This window comes from Hyla sarda, chromosome 4, assembly GCF_029499605.1.
Source record: "Hyla sarda isolate aHylSar1 chromosome 4, aHylSar1.hap1, whole genome shotgun sequence".
NCBI classification, from domain to species: domain Eukaryota; kingdom Metazoa; phylum Chordata; class Amphibia; order Anura; family Hylidae; genus Hyla; species Hyla sarda.
Genome location: NC_079192.1, coordinates 65,514,740 through 65,529,821, shown reverse-complemented (window position 1 = coordinate 65,529,821; position 15,082 = coordinate 65,514,740). Strand labels below are relative to the sequence as shown.

At 42.6% G+C, this 15,082-nt stretch overlaps 1 protein-coding gene across 14 annotated transcripts in view; it reads right to left on the bottom strand.

Annotated features, from left to right (window-relative positions):
• Positions 1 to 15,082, bottom strand: part of CAMK2B (calcium/calmodulin dependent protein kinase II beta) — a 150,378-nt gene that overhangs the window by 134,636 nt on the left and 660 nt on the right. The gene's annotated exons all lie outside the window — the stretch shown is intronic.

Sequence of the window (15,082 nt, the reverse complement as noted above, 5' to 3'; positions counted from 1 at the left end):
ACTTTCTGAAAATAATGGCAGTAATTAACGTGGCACTTAAGAACTTATCCCCTATACTGTGAATAGGGGATAACCCTTTAAATGGGCACTGTCACCAACTTTATTTTTTGACATGTTGTAGTACTTATGTACTACAACATATCTCTAATATACTTTTATAATTTTTTTTTTTTTATTAAAATAGTTTAATTTACATTTGAAAACCAGCCTGCGCTAGCTCCCTGCCTGTCAATCAGACAGGCAGGGAGCGAGTGCATTGGTTCCCCGGCCACTGGCTGGGAGGCCACTCCTCCCGCACATCGCCGCCGCCTCCGCCGCTGTGAGGTGGTTGGACCTGCCGTGGAAATTTACGTCCTCAGGGAGGGGAGATGAGGGAGGGGACTTGCCGTGGCGATCTATGTCCTCTGCCGTAGAGATCTGCGTCCAGCCGAGCTCAGGGAGGGGAGATGAGGGAGGGGGCGTAAACCTCCTCCCTCCCCTTGCTCTGCCCTTCCCCAGCTCTAGCTTCGGAAATCTTCGGAGAGCGGGGGGAGGAGCGGACGCATGGATCTACGGGGGCGCAAACAACCACCTCACACCGCCGCCGCTGTCCCTGCACGCCCGCTGCCGGACTCTGCAGTAAGTGTAATTGAGGAAGTCCCCCCCAGCAGGCATCAGTGACGTGGTGCCTGCTGGGGAAGTCTGCCTGGTAGTGAGTACATTGCCAGGCAGACAAAGAGCATTTTTAATATAGTAAAAATAAAAATTTAAAGCAGGGAGGGGGTTAGGGATAGATGGTCAATAGGCAGGGACAGAAAAAAAAATAGGATGGTGGGAACTACCCTTTAACGGTAAAGTCTCAGACATACAAACCATTTAATGAATGGTAAAGTTGCTAATTAAACCCAAAGTCCCAGACATGTGTAAGTGTCTATGATAGATAATGTCACTTAATTAACCACATGTCGCAGATGCTCTTTGTTTACAGCGTTTTTTTTACAGGGGTTTACAGGGGGTGACATGGGATTTGTGCGACTTTACATAAGTTGGAGATGATAAATCTGGCGCCAAAAGATAGGCTGGTGAAATCATGTGTACGTAGTCCACTAAACACACCCTCTAGCCCACACCGCTTAAATAGAATGTAAGCGCTTACGCTATGTTTACAGGCATTAGTAAATGTCCCTCAATGATTTCACTTTTATGACTGGTTATATTTTATGTCTATTGAAGAACTAGCCCCAACAGCAAAAAAAAAAATGTTAAAAAAAATGCCATGAACATAGCAAATAAAGGGTGAACAAAAATTTTAAAAAAAAAAGACGCCCAGTCAGGTAGCCGTTAATCCTACCTGGCTTTGCATTTTATGTCTATGTCATCCTCCCTTTGGACATTCTTTATCATCTGTTCTTACATTCTTTATACATCCCGACTTTTACTAGTTTACGTTGTGTTGTACAGTAATTTATATCTGAACCTTGATCAGGCGGTATGACCTCTGTTACCAGTTGTTGGTTTATCTCCAACACAATGAAGACAACCCCAAGGTGAGTCCCCTGATAACCCTAGTTACAGATCAATTCTTCTTGCCACGTCTCATTTCTGTTTAATCAGGGATGTGAATGTTGAGGACCAGATGGACAGAGCTGCCCCAAGTAAACATTCTTCTGTCACTACATTGCTACAATGACATGGTAGTCGGATCTTCCTTGAAGTGTTGATCTTGGCTATAGATTATTACTTCCCATCTGTCTCTTTTACACCCAGTTGCCTTAGTCCTTTTTTTTTTTTTTTTAATTATATCCTTCTTATCTGATCTATAGCAATCTGTGTAGTTAAAGGGGTATTCCAGGCAAAAACTTTTTTTTATATATCAACTGGCTCCGGAAAGTTAAACAGATTTGTAAATAACTTCTATTAAAAAATCTTAATCCTTCCAATAGTTATTAGCTTCTGAAGTTTTCTGTCTAACTGCTCATTGATGATGTCACATCCCGGGAGCTGTGCATGATGGGAAAATATCCCCATAGGAACTGCACAGCTCCCAGGATGTGAGTCATCAGAAAGCAGTTAGACAGAAAACAACGACTCAACTTCAGAAGCTAATAACTATTGGAAGGATTAAGATTTTTTAATCAAAGTAATTTACAAATCTGTTTAACTTTCCGGAGCCAGTTGATGTATAAAAAAAAGTTTTGGCCTGGAATACCCCTTTAATCCTCCCCAATGGCTTGCTTATCTGACTATCTGGCTCCCCCAGGTAAAGCACTATTTAGCATTTTGTCCACTTTAGACACCATTTCAAGTGTGGATTCCAGGGTAAAAGAATATTGCTAGTAAGATATCTCCTAAAAGGCCTCTGGGGTGTAACTGCACTGGGTGCATTGGTTACAGTCCCAATAAAGAGGCCAACCTGGCACATAATAAGAAGTTACCCATATTTATTCTTTAAAGGGGTACTCCACCCCTAGACATTTTATCCCCTATCCAAAGGATAGGGGATAAGATGTCTGATTGCGGGGGTCCTGCCGCTGGGGACCCCCACAATATGGCATGAGGCACCCACCTGTTTCTGGTCCGGAAGCGCTGGAGGGTCTGGGTCCCGACCACCGGAACGGAAGTCTGTGACGTCACGACTCCGCCCCCTCAATGCAAGTCTATGGGAATGGGCGTTAACGCCCCCTCCCATAGACTTGCATTGAGGGGACGGGGCGTGACGTCACACGGGGGCAGAGTCGTGACGACACGAACTTCCGTTCCCGTGGTCGGGACCCAGACCCTCCAGCGCTTCCGGACCAGAAACAGGTGGGTGCCTCATGCCATATTGTGGGGGTCCCCAGCGGCGGGACCCCCGCAATCAGACATCTTATCCCCTATCCTTTAGATAGGGGATAAGATGTCTAGGGAGGGAGTACCCCTTTAAACTGTGAAATCACTGTTTACCATGATGATGCTGTGACATTACTGTGTGCATTACCTTTTATCACTGCATTCATTATCCATTTACTGTGAAATCTCAGTCTGAACCATGACATCACTGTATACATTTTATTGTTTCACAATGTTTATTAACCCTGTATTGTGACATCACTGAATAACTGTACTGTAAAAATCATTGTCTTCATTGCCTCCATACGGTGACAACTCCTTTATTATCCTACTATTTTGATGCTGTGTTCAATATATGTGACATCGGTGTGGACCCTAGGCATTATCTGTGACATCATTTATGTATGTATTATACCGTCTCTGTGACATCACTGTGCACATTAGTCCCATCCTGTGAGGTCACTGCTTTATTATCCATCTACTGTAACATCACTTGTTTGTTATCCGGGTGCTATGACATTACTAATTTGTGACATCACTGTGTTAACTTTCCTTATGGTGGGATATTACATTGTGCATTGTTTACACTTTATAACATACCCATCAATGATTCTTGTGCAGTGACATCATGACATCATTGGGCACATTTTCTGGGGCATAAGTACTGAGTGGTGAGGTTGAATTTATGTGTTTTGAGCCGGATGCCCGAATTGGCCATCCCTGTGGCACATAAGATTATATCACTACCAAAAATGCATGTAAAGTTTAGGGGAAGGGGGGTGCATGATACAGATTTTGCATTGGAGCCTTGGAACCTTGGAACTTCAGTTACAACTCTGGGGTCCACAATGTAAATAGAAGGAAAATAAGTCATTGCAGGGCTTCCACTAAAATGAACAGGCATCCATCTGATCTACAGATTTCAGCATGTGGTCTTTGTCTGCAACCCTTTAGTGCAAGATATTGATCCTAGCTTGAATCAATATGATGAGGAGTCATCTAAAAAAGATACCACGGTTAAAGAAAACAGTTAAAAGCAACATATGTTCTAGATCTCAGTCTATAGTTACTTTTGTCTATCATAGGGCATCCTATTTATAGTCAGGTTGTTCAAACCCACCATATTGGTATAGATTCCCCCAGACCCCATGTGATCCATTTATTATTATGATTGGCACAGGCGGAGGTCTTCTGAGGATCAGAGATTATGTGAGTAGTAGATGAGGTCATAGATGTATGGGACAGGTTGTATGCACCCTTGTCATGGATAACAGTCTAAACTGAATTTATTGGACAATGGGTAGCCATTGATGGGATTGGCAGAGGGGAAAGGCTAAAGAGAAGGGATGGGATAGGTAGATCAGTCAGGCAGCAGAGCTGAGGATGGATTGGAGGGTAGCAAGAGCGTTTAATAGAAGGGCAGAGAGGAGGATGTTGCAATAGTACTACGTAGTATCAGTTTAGTTGAGTCACAGTTGAGAAAAGAGCGGATTCGGGAAATGTTTTTGAGGTGGTAGGAGTTGGTAAGGACCTGAACGTGCTGTTTAAAAGCAAAATTAAAGGTTACTCCATGGTAGTGGACTTGTGGGATGGGGGAAAAAGTGGAGTCATTGACTGTAATTGATAGATGGGTGGGGGGGGGGGTGGAGCAAGATGTGGGAAAGAAAATGAATTCTGATTTCTCCTAGTAGAGTTTTAGGTAACAGGAGGAGAAGAAGGAAGATATAGCCGATAGACACTCTGGCATCCTGGATTCTGGAGAGGTGATATCTGGAGGCAGATTTGAGAGTCATTAGCATAAAAGCGGTACCATGCAGTCTTGGGATTGTATGTTCCACCCAAATTCTGAAAGTAAGATGTAGAAGAGTAGAGGTCCCAGGAGAGAGCCTTGGGGGACTCCAAAAGTGGTTTATGAGTGGCAGACGATAAATGTAGGGTTGGTGAGGCATGAGGAGATCAAGGAGAGGGCCAAGCCTGTGGCACAGGGGCATGAGAGAGTTTGTAAGAGAAGGTAATGGTTTGCTGTGTCAAAGGAAGAGGAAAGGTCAAGGAGAGGGAGCAGAGTTTTGGTATGAGGCTCTGGTGGTCAGCAGATCAATTAGTCAGTGGAGTGGTGGGGGTGCAGGCCAGATCATAGGTGGTCAGGACAGGTGGATCATAGGTGGGAGGACAGTTCAAGGTAGACAAGCTTTACAAGAAGTTTTAAAGCAAAGGCGGGAAGTAAGATGGGGTGGTGGATAAAGAAGACGGGTCGATTGATGGCTTTTTGAGGATGGGTGTCATGGTTGTATGTTTAAATGAAAGAAAAAAGAATGTCAGTGGTTAGTAATAGATTAAAGAGATGGGTTATGACTGGGATAAACAGTAGTAATGTTGGAGATAAGGTGGGATGGGATTGGGTCAACTGCACAGGTGGTGAGGTGTGCTGTGGAGAGTAGTAATGGTGAGGAGTGCTTTTCTTCAGTAATGGTAAGTTATGAAGGACGAGCACTGGGCATGTGTGAAAAGCTGTTTAAGTTCCCGTCAGCGCGCTGCTCACTCCCTGGCTGGCAATAAAATTTGACCCTTTTGCTATAGAAGTCTATGCAACAAAAAGTTTGGATCTGCCCCCAAAGTGTGGAGCGTAAGGCTGCTGACTTTCCCAGCTTATCACTAGCAATCACAGCGGGTCTTAGGAGTGAGACCAGATGCGATCAAAAGTTTTGACATTGTGGACAACATGTCAAAAGTTTTCTTTATGTTCCTTGCCAAATCTTCTTGTCCTGTAGACCATGAAAACAAAGCTACAGTTGAAGAAATATCATGTGGGTGATAATTTATTATATGCATATTGTTAGAGGTTAGGATCATATATCATATTATACTTATATTTAGTACAGCTGCAGATCTTATTCATTTTATTACGGAATGGTAGTCACCACTAAAGTGTACACTTTACAATAGTGGCTCTGGAAGTAGTTCTTAACTAGAGGTTCAGGTACCATTGGGTGCTATGAGCTATATAAAGGGGTTGCTCTGATGTTCCATCAAAAATAGCTGGTCTTGGAGCCAAGAAAACAATTTTGTGTTTTCCTGTCTCTTTGTAGTAAAAAAGAAACAAAAAACGGTGAAAACATTATCTGGAACATCAGACATTTGCCCTACCTTTTCTGACTTTGCTTTTCTATTACATTGGGAATAGATGAATATCGCTCTGTGTAATAGGGCCAGTGATCAGCTGATGAACGAGCAAACGCTTGTTTGTCGACTGACCACATCGTTTTTATCACCCAGTGTAATAGGGCATATGTGTCCAACGAATGGTGAAGGCAATGGGGTGCCTGGATTATCCAGCCATCGTTCATGCACCCTTCCCATCCCACACCATCCTAAGAACTTGTATAAGGCCCTTAAGCAAGAAATGACCTACGAGATTGTGATCAGGCCCTTAATATTTTAGAAATCTGTCATATTGAATGTGCCTTTCAATAGGATTTGCCAATTGGGTTTGGCCAGAGGGGACTACTGTAGTTATAAGAGCAAGTAAGGAAAAAAAAATGAAGTAAGTTTTAATGGATTTTGGAGTTAGAAAAGCAAACGGTGTATTATATAGTGAAAACTTGCCAAAAGACAATCCCTTTTAAAGTGTACCTCTCGTTAATAAAAACTTTTTATATAATGTAGATAATACTATTATATGTATATTTGTAATATACATTTAATTAAAAATTTGTATATTTTTGGGTGAAAAAATGCTGTCTCTGCAGCTATTGCCTGTGTGTTTCTATGAGGAGTCCAAATACAGGAAGTGAGGGCGGGACTAGCAGGAAACAGTGCAGGCTCCTGGCTTGTCAATAATCCTCATGTGTGAGCCCATAGCAAATCACAGAGCCTCACTGCACAGAGCCCTGCTTGTCCCCAGTGTACAGATCCCTGCTTGTCCTCAGTGCATAGAGCCCTGCTTGTCCTCGGTGTATAGAGCCCTGCTTGTCCTCGGTGTACACAGCCCTGCTTGTCCTCTGTGTACAGAGCCCTGCTTGTCCTCGGTGTACAGAGCCCTGCTTGTCCTCGGTGTACAGAGCCCTGCTTGTCCTCGGTGTACAGAGCCCTGCTTGTCCTCGGTGTACAGAGCCCTGCTTGTCCTCAGTGTACAGAGCCCTGCTTGTCCTCAGTGTACAGAGCCCCGCTTTTCCTCAGTGTACAGAGCCCTGCTTGTCCTCAGTGTACAGAGCCCTGCTCGTCCTCAGTGTACAGAGCCCTGCTTGTCCTCAGTGTACAGAGCCCTGCTTGTCCTCAGTGTACAGAGCCCTGCTTGTCCCCAGTGTACAGAGCCCTGCTTGTCCCCAGTGTACAGAGCCCTGCTTGTCCTCAGTGTACAGAGCCCTGCTTGTCCCCAGTGTACAGAGCCCTACTTGTCCCCAGTGTACAGAGCCCTGCTGGTCCCCAGTGTACAGAGCCCTACTTGTCCCCAGTATACAGAGCCCTACTTGTCCCCAGTATACAGAGCCCTACTTGTCCCCAGTGTACAGAGCCCTGCTTGTCCCCAGTGTACAGATCCCTACTTGTCCTCACTGCACAGAGCCCTACTTGTCTTCAGTGTACAGAGCCCTGCTTGTCCTCGGTGTATAGAGCCCTGCTTGTCCTCGGTGTATAGAGCCCTGCTTGTCCTCGGTGTACAGAGCCCTGCTTGTCCTCAGTGTACAGAGCCCTGCTTGTCCTCAGTGTACAGGTCCCTGCTTGTCCTCAGTGTACAGAGCCCTGCTTTTCCTCAGTGTACAGAGCCCTGCTTGTCCTCAGTGTACAGAGCCCTGCTTTTCCTCAGTGTACAGAGCCCTGCTTTTCCTCAGTGTACAGAGCCCTGCTTGTCCTCAGTGTACAGAGCCCTGCTTGTCCTCAGTGTACAGAGCCCTGCTTGTCCTCAGTGCACAGAGCCCTGCTTGTCCTCAGTGTACAGAGCCCCGCTTGTCCTCAGTGTACAGAGCCCTGGTTGTCCTCAGTGTACAGAGCCCTGCTTGTCCCCAGTGTATAGAGCACTGCTTGTCCACCCACACTTCCTGTATTTGAACTCCTCACCAAAACATACAGGCACTAGCTGTAGGGACAAAAATATACACATTGTATTACAATATTACAAATATATATATAATGGTATTATCTACATTATATAAAAAGTTTTTATTAATGACAGGTACACTTTAAAGGGTATGTTCACACATGTATTTTATATAAGATTTTTTGCAGCTGATTTTTTTACCGATTGATTTCAATGGGTAGTAAAATCTGTCAAAAGTGTCAGAAGATCACAGAAGATGAAAAGCGGCCATCTTTAAGAAGACCACCTCACTAGAAGACCACTTTTCAATGGAAATTTGGTGGTTGTTTCAAAACAGATTTACTGTATTTGATGTATAATTTATTACTTACAAAGGAATGAATCCTGGGTAGTACGTGGTGAGAGTCTCTATCTGCCTAGGCCAGATATGTGTGTGCAGCACTGCAGCTCAGCTTCTTTAAAGGGGTACTCCAGTGGAAGACTTTTTTTTTTTATCAACTGGTGCCAGAAAGTTAAACAGATTTGTAAATTACTTCTATTAAAAAAAATATTAATCCTTCCAGTACTTATTAGCTGATGAATACTACAGAGGAAATTCTTTTCTTTTTGGAACAAAAAGCTCTCTGCTGACATCATGACCACAGTGCTCTCTGCTGACATCATGACCACAGTGCTCTCTGCTGACACATCTGTCCATTTTAAGAACTGTCCAGAGTAGGAGAAAATCCCCATAGAAAACATATGCTGCTCTGGACAGTTCCTAAAATGGACAGACATGTCAGCAGAGAGCACTGCGGTCATGATGTCAGCAGATAGCACTGTGTTCCAAAAAAAATAAATTTCCTAATACATACTGGAAGGATTAAGATTTTTTTTTTTTTTAAAGAAGTAATTTACAAATCTGTTTAACTTTCTGGCACCAGTTGATTAAAAAAAAAAAATAATAATAAAGTTTTCCACCAGAGTACCCCTTTAAAGTATACAACCAATGGGTAAGAGTGGCACTGTTATCTCATATAATCCCTTTTTAAACAATTACTCCAGAGAGAAAAAAAAAATTCAAATCAACTGGTGCCACAAAGTTACAGAGATTTGTAAATTACTTCTATTTAAAAATCTTAATTCTTCCAGTTCTTATTAGCTGCTGAATGCTCCAGAGAAAGTTGTGTAGTTCTTTTCTGTCTGACCACAGTGCTCTCTGCTGACACCTCTGTCAGTGTCAGGAATAATCTTGAGTAGAAGCAAATCCCGATAGAAAACCTCTCCTGATCTGGGCAGTTCCTGACATGGACAAATATGTCAGCATAGAGCAATGTGGTCGGACTGGAAAGAACCACACAACTTCCTCTGGAGCATATAGTAGCTGATAAGTACTGGAAGGAATAAGATTTTTAAATAGAAGTCATTCAAAAATCTGTATAACTTTCTGGCACCAGTTGATTTGAAAAAAAAAAAATGTACCCTCCGGAGTACCCCTTTAAGGTAGGGGAATCTCAAAATTCTTTCATGCCGCTGTTTACTATGGAGTGACTCAATTATGCTCATGCTGATCTCGTACCTGATACATGTGTTCATTACTGATGGCCACTGCATGAAAGTGGGTAGAGGGCATTGGGCACGGATCTGTGTAAAACAACAACTCCCATCATGGCATGCTGGGAGTTGTTGTTTTGCAACAGCTGGAGGTCCACAGTTTGGAGACCACTGACACTTAGGGCATTTTGTACGATTTGAGGAGGTAAGTAGGAGACTATATCCTGTCCTTCAACAGCACAGTACAGCTAAATTCCCATATATTTAAAAAATAATATTGTTGAGTGAATAATTACGGGTTGCGATGTATTTACTATAATTCGTCGCTACATTCGAATATTAAACTAGTAATTAACTTTTTGCTAATTTGTTTCCATTGGGTAGATAAATAAATGCATTTGTCTGACTGACTGTTGTGGATTACCGCTCCCATGTTCCCCCGTGGATGCGTATATATATTTCTAACAAACGGGAAGAATTAATAATAATGATGCCTGTTCACAAGGGACAAAACATTTTTTGGCTGAACTATTATGCTGAAGCCCTGTTGGTTTAGCAGCGGATACGTCTAACCTTTAAAGGGGTTATCCAGGAAAAATGTATATATATATTTTTATATATATATATATATATATATATATATATATATATATATATATATCAACTGGCTCCAGAAAGTTAAACAGATTTGTAAATTACTTCTATAAAAAAAAAAAAAAAAAAAAATCTTAATCCTTTCAGTACTTATGAGCTGCTGAAGTTGTGTTGTTCTTTCCTGTCTAAGTGCTCTCTGATGACACGTGTCTCAGGAACCGCCCAGTTTTTAGAAGCAAATCCCCATAGCAAACCTCTTCTACTCTGTGCAGTTCCCGAGACAAGCAGAGATGTCAGCAGAGAGCACTGTTTCCAGACAGAAAATAACAACTCAACTTCAGCAGCTGATAATTATTGAAAGGATTAAGATTTTTAATAGAAGTAATTTACAAATCTGCTTAACTTTATGGAGCCAGTTGATTAAAAAAAAAAAAAAAAAGTTTTTTCCTGGAATGCCCCTTTAAGACTGAAAAAAGGGGGTTTACTCTCTAACTGCAGAAAGGATTCTTTACTGTAAGGGCTGGCGAGTGGTGAAACAATGACTTCAGGATCTGGTCATAGACAGGGGCCATCTTAAATATTTTCTAAATAAATCAAATACCACAGGGGCATGGGGTGCAGAATGTGATTTTCTTGAGGTCCTGCCTTTCCTCTGCTTTTTGTGTTTTTGCTGCTTTAGTACAATTTGCCAAAACCCAGGGCACTAGGCCCGGGACACAAGATCCCTTTTGGGACAACTCCCTTAAAATGTAACTTTTATTAAGTAAATTATAAAACAAATGAGGTGGAAAAAAAAGGTTAAAAGCTCAGTGTCACAGAGGTAATTATGATTAGGGGATAAACCCTTTATAGATAGTGTATAGGGAACTGCAGCTTCCCTTATTGCTGGACTCATGAGACACAATCTAAAACCATTGTAATTTGCAAATTTCACTGCTTTTAGTTTGTGTCACATGGGTCCAGCAATAAGGGAAGCTGCAGTTCCCTATACACTATCTATAAAGGGTTTATCCCCTAATCATAATTACCTCTGTGACACTGAGCTTTTAACCTTTTTTTTCACTTCATATGTTTTATAATTTACTTAATAAAAGTTACATTTTAAGGGAGTTGTCCCAAAAGGGATCTTGTGCCCAGGACCTAGTGTCCTGGGTTTTGGTAAAATGTACTATAAAGGGGATCCTTGTGTTTGCTGCTTTAGGTTACAGCAACTGAAGCTTTCTACCGGCTGTTGTGACTGGATTCAAGCAGCTTAGTAAAATGGAGGGAATCAGAGAGAGCGCAACGTGCAGTTCAGACTATGCGCGCCATGACTCTCTTCGCTGCTAGGATGCAACAAAGACCTACAGGAGAGGCAAGTATGTGTGATGTATTAAAGGGGTACTCTGCCCCTAGACACCTTATCCCCTCTCCAAAGGATAGCGGATTAGGCTTCTTTCACACTGCACTTATGACACAGCAGTGTGAGAGCCGTCAGGGGAGCCCGGGAAAATAACGGGAGAAAAATTACTGCAAGCACCGTCTTTTTTCCCCGCTATTACCGTCCAAAAACAACAGCGCCTGGGGACCCCCATAATAGTAAATGGGAGCTATCAGGACCCGTTGTTGCTCCCCGTCACGAGAACGGCAGTTACAGTCACAAAAAAAAAAAAAGAGACTTTAATGCCCGTTCTTGACAAGGAGCAATGGCAGTGTAAAAGGAGCCTTAAATGTCTGATCGCAGGGGGGGGCGGCCCCCTCCATTCATGTCTATGGGAGGGGAAATGACATCTGTGGTCGAACTACATAAATGTTCAAAACGCTCAGGTACTGGCCCGTAGATAGCGGGGGACGGAGTACCCCTTTAAATGTGTATGTATGTATGCATATGTGTGTGCATTGTATAATGCATTTATTCATGTCTATGTATTTGGTATGCATGAGTGTGCGGTATAACCACACTATTTATGGTGCAGTATGGTGGTACTATTTATTTTAGTGATAGAATACCAATACACATGTATTATTAACCATCTTAATTATAAATGCATTCCTGCCTCTATAAGGGTATGTTCACACTTGCCAGATTTGCCAATGGCAAAAAAACAAAGGATTTCTGCCACCGATGTGTATTGGCCTATACTACGGCATGAACAAAAACACTGAATGGGTTTCTGTCCCAGTGCATCTGGACTGCTGACTGACATGCACCGGCTAGGAATTGTTGGCGGATTTGAAGCAAATTTTGGCATTGTAAATATATGCTGAAATTCTCATCAATTCCTGAATGTGTGTACAAGGAGACCCTCTATTAGCCCAAGTTAAAGGGGTACTCCGGTGGGACAGAAAAAACATTTTTAAATCAACTCGTGCCAGAAAATTGAACAGATTTGTAAATTACCTCTAATTAAAAATCTTAATCCTTCCAGTATTTATCAGCTGATGTATGCTCCAGAGGAAGTTGTGTAATTCTTTCCAGTCTGAACCACAGTGCTCTCTGCTGACACCTCTGTCCATGTCAGGCACTGTCCGGAGCAGGATAGGTTTGCTATGGGAATTTGCTCCTACTCTGGACAGTTCCTGAGACGGACAGAGGTGTCAGCAAAGAGCACTGTTGTCAAACTGGAAAGAACTACACAACTTCCCCTGTAGTATACAGCAGCTGATAAGTACTGTAAGGATTACGATTTTTTTTTTTTTAAATAGAAGTAATTTACAAATCTGTATAACTTTCTGGCACTAGTTGATTTGTAAACACTTTTTTTTCCTCCGGAGTACCCCTTTTAAGAGTATCATTGACATCCATTAGTATTAATAGATACCATTGAATTCACTGGCCACCACATTGGTACTGAAGACAAAATTGGCCCATGGAAAGCAGTTCTTTAGCCCATAACGTTTGGCACCTGCAATCTTAAATAAATAAAAAATAATATAAAATAAAATTAAAAAAAAGGCAAAAATTTTAAATATGGGAAACAATAGTATTTCAATTGGTGACACTAGCATATCTAGTTTATGGTCATTGAACGTATAGGTTAGATCAGGTTTTTTTTTTTCAATCATTGTGCCTACAGCTATTGCAAAACTACAACTCCCAGCATGCCCGGACAGCCGAAGGCTGTCCGGGCATGCTGGAAGTTGTATTTTTGCTACAGCTGGAGGCACCCTGGTTGGAAAACACTGGCTTAGATGCACATAAACAGCAAGCCTAGGAGAATAGTTCATCCCCTTTATTGTCATTATCTGTCAAATTTGCATTGTATTTTATAGTATTTTTATATACACTGGTTTAGCCAATATAATTGTAATCATTGCGGTAAAGTGGATATTTTTCTTTTACTTTGCCTTTTACATTTTCAAAACTACTTTACATCTTATATAATACTATAGAAACAGATTCAGTCCCTCACGGGTATAGTACAGTGATATAATAAAGGGTGCATAGAAGGATGGTGGTGGCACAGTGACAGCTGGGTGCACAGCGCTGGAAACTGCAGTTATGTATGATAAACCCGTACACGCACATCCATCACGAATCTAAATATAGATCTCTATTGACCCCACGACGCAGTTACCTTCTGCCTTGCTCTCTAGCTGACATATATTAATACGTCTGTGAGGAAACACCTGGATCGTCACCATTTCCGCAGAACAGATTGGGATGCTTGTGTTGCTATGGCAAAGGCAATATCTGCTGGTGGCACTACCTTGTCCCGTAGGGTACGGGGGCACGTACGAAATAAGTCTGTCCTGGTTTTTTGAATAGGAATATGTGAGGACTCAATAGTCACGGTCAGAATTACATTGCAGGGCCACGAAGATTAGCGTTGACCATTGCAGAGCAAAGTCCGGTTTAGGTTCTGCACATTTTATGGGCCTTCGGGGCATCAGGATTAAGAATGCCCCCGTGAACCTTTGTGCCCGTACAAATGTTTAGCATCACAATGATATATGCAATTGATTTATTTAATCGGCTCAGATTGCACTTTGCCCCAAACCCCCCCCCCCCCCCAGTGTTTAGTTGTCTAGGATCCCTGGTGACTCTATGACCCTATATCTCGTAGGCCCTATCCTGAAAACCTCATCCATGTGTGAGCCAAGTGTGACATCATAACAGGAGGCGGAAAAAACGTTCAGGAAACCAGGAGGACCTGGGAGAGAGGGGGGGGGGGGAGCATCCAGGGGACAGAGAGATACCAGTCCACCTGCCAATGAAATCTTCATCTTCATAGACAGTCTTACCAATCACCCATCAAACATCGTAGCCAAGGAAGAATAACTCCAGTAGATGGCCATATATGGCTACATTTCCCAACTGTACGTCTTTAAATGTCCATAAATATCCAGATATCCGTCTCTGCAGTTCACCCAAAAGATTGACTATACCCATAGCTCATGACTACGTATCAATAATGTACAGCATTTCCTATACTTATCATTGCCTTTACAATGAATACACCAAATCCCATAATCCATCCCTGTGCCACCGCTGCCCCGGCAATAGATAGACTTTAGATTGATCAATCACGCTCAGATACTCCATCTGATATCCTAATTGACAGTCTCTGCATTTCCAGACTTTGCCAATAGCCCATGGCATACATAGGTAGCCGGAAAATAATGATATATCAATAACTCAACACACCCCATACATCCCTCACCAATTACCAAGCAGTACACCCAGCATCATCAATATTAATGCCAAATTATCCCTGGCTATTTGACAAGTACGCAACCCTCCCTCTTCTCCTACCCCCCGCACGTTATTTCTGCCCAGCAGTGGGTGCCAGTCACCTAAGGTAATGCCCCTGCAATCATACATAGTCTTTAGCTTTCCACAACCCCCATTACCCCAAACCTCACCCTGAATCTAATCACCTCCCCCCAAGGAATATACGCAGACACACAGCAGTGGCTACCAGACATAAACACATTATATGTGCAAATATATACGTGGACGTATTTACAGATACACAACATATGGGCATGCAACCAGTTTCCCCCCACCCCCAAGTACTACAGGTATCCAACACAGGAAACTGGCCACACATAGATATCTGCAATCACATCATCAGTTGGGTCACCAAATTCTCCACTCAGCTCCGGTGACCCCCCTTGCATAACACACACCCC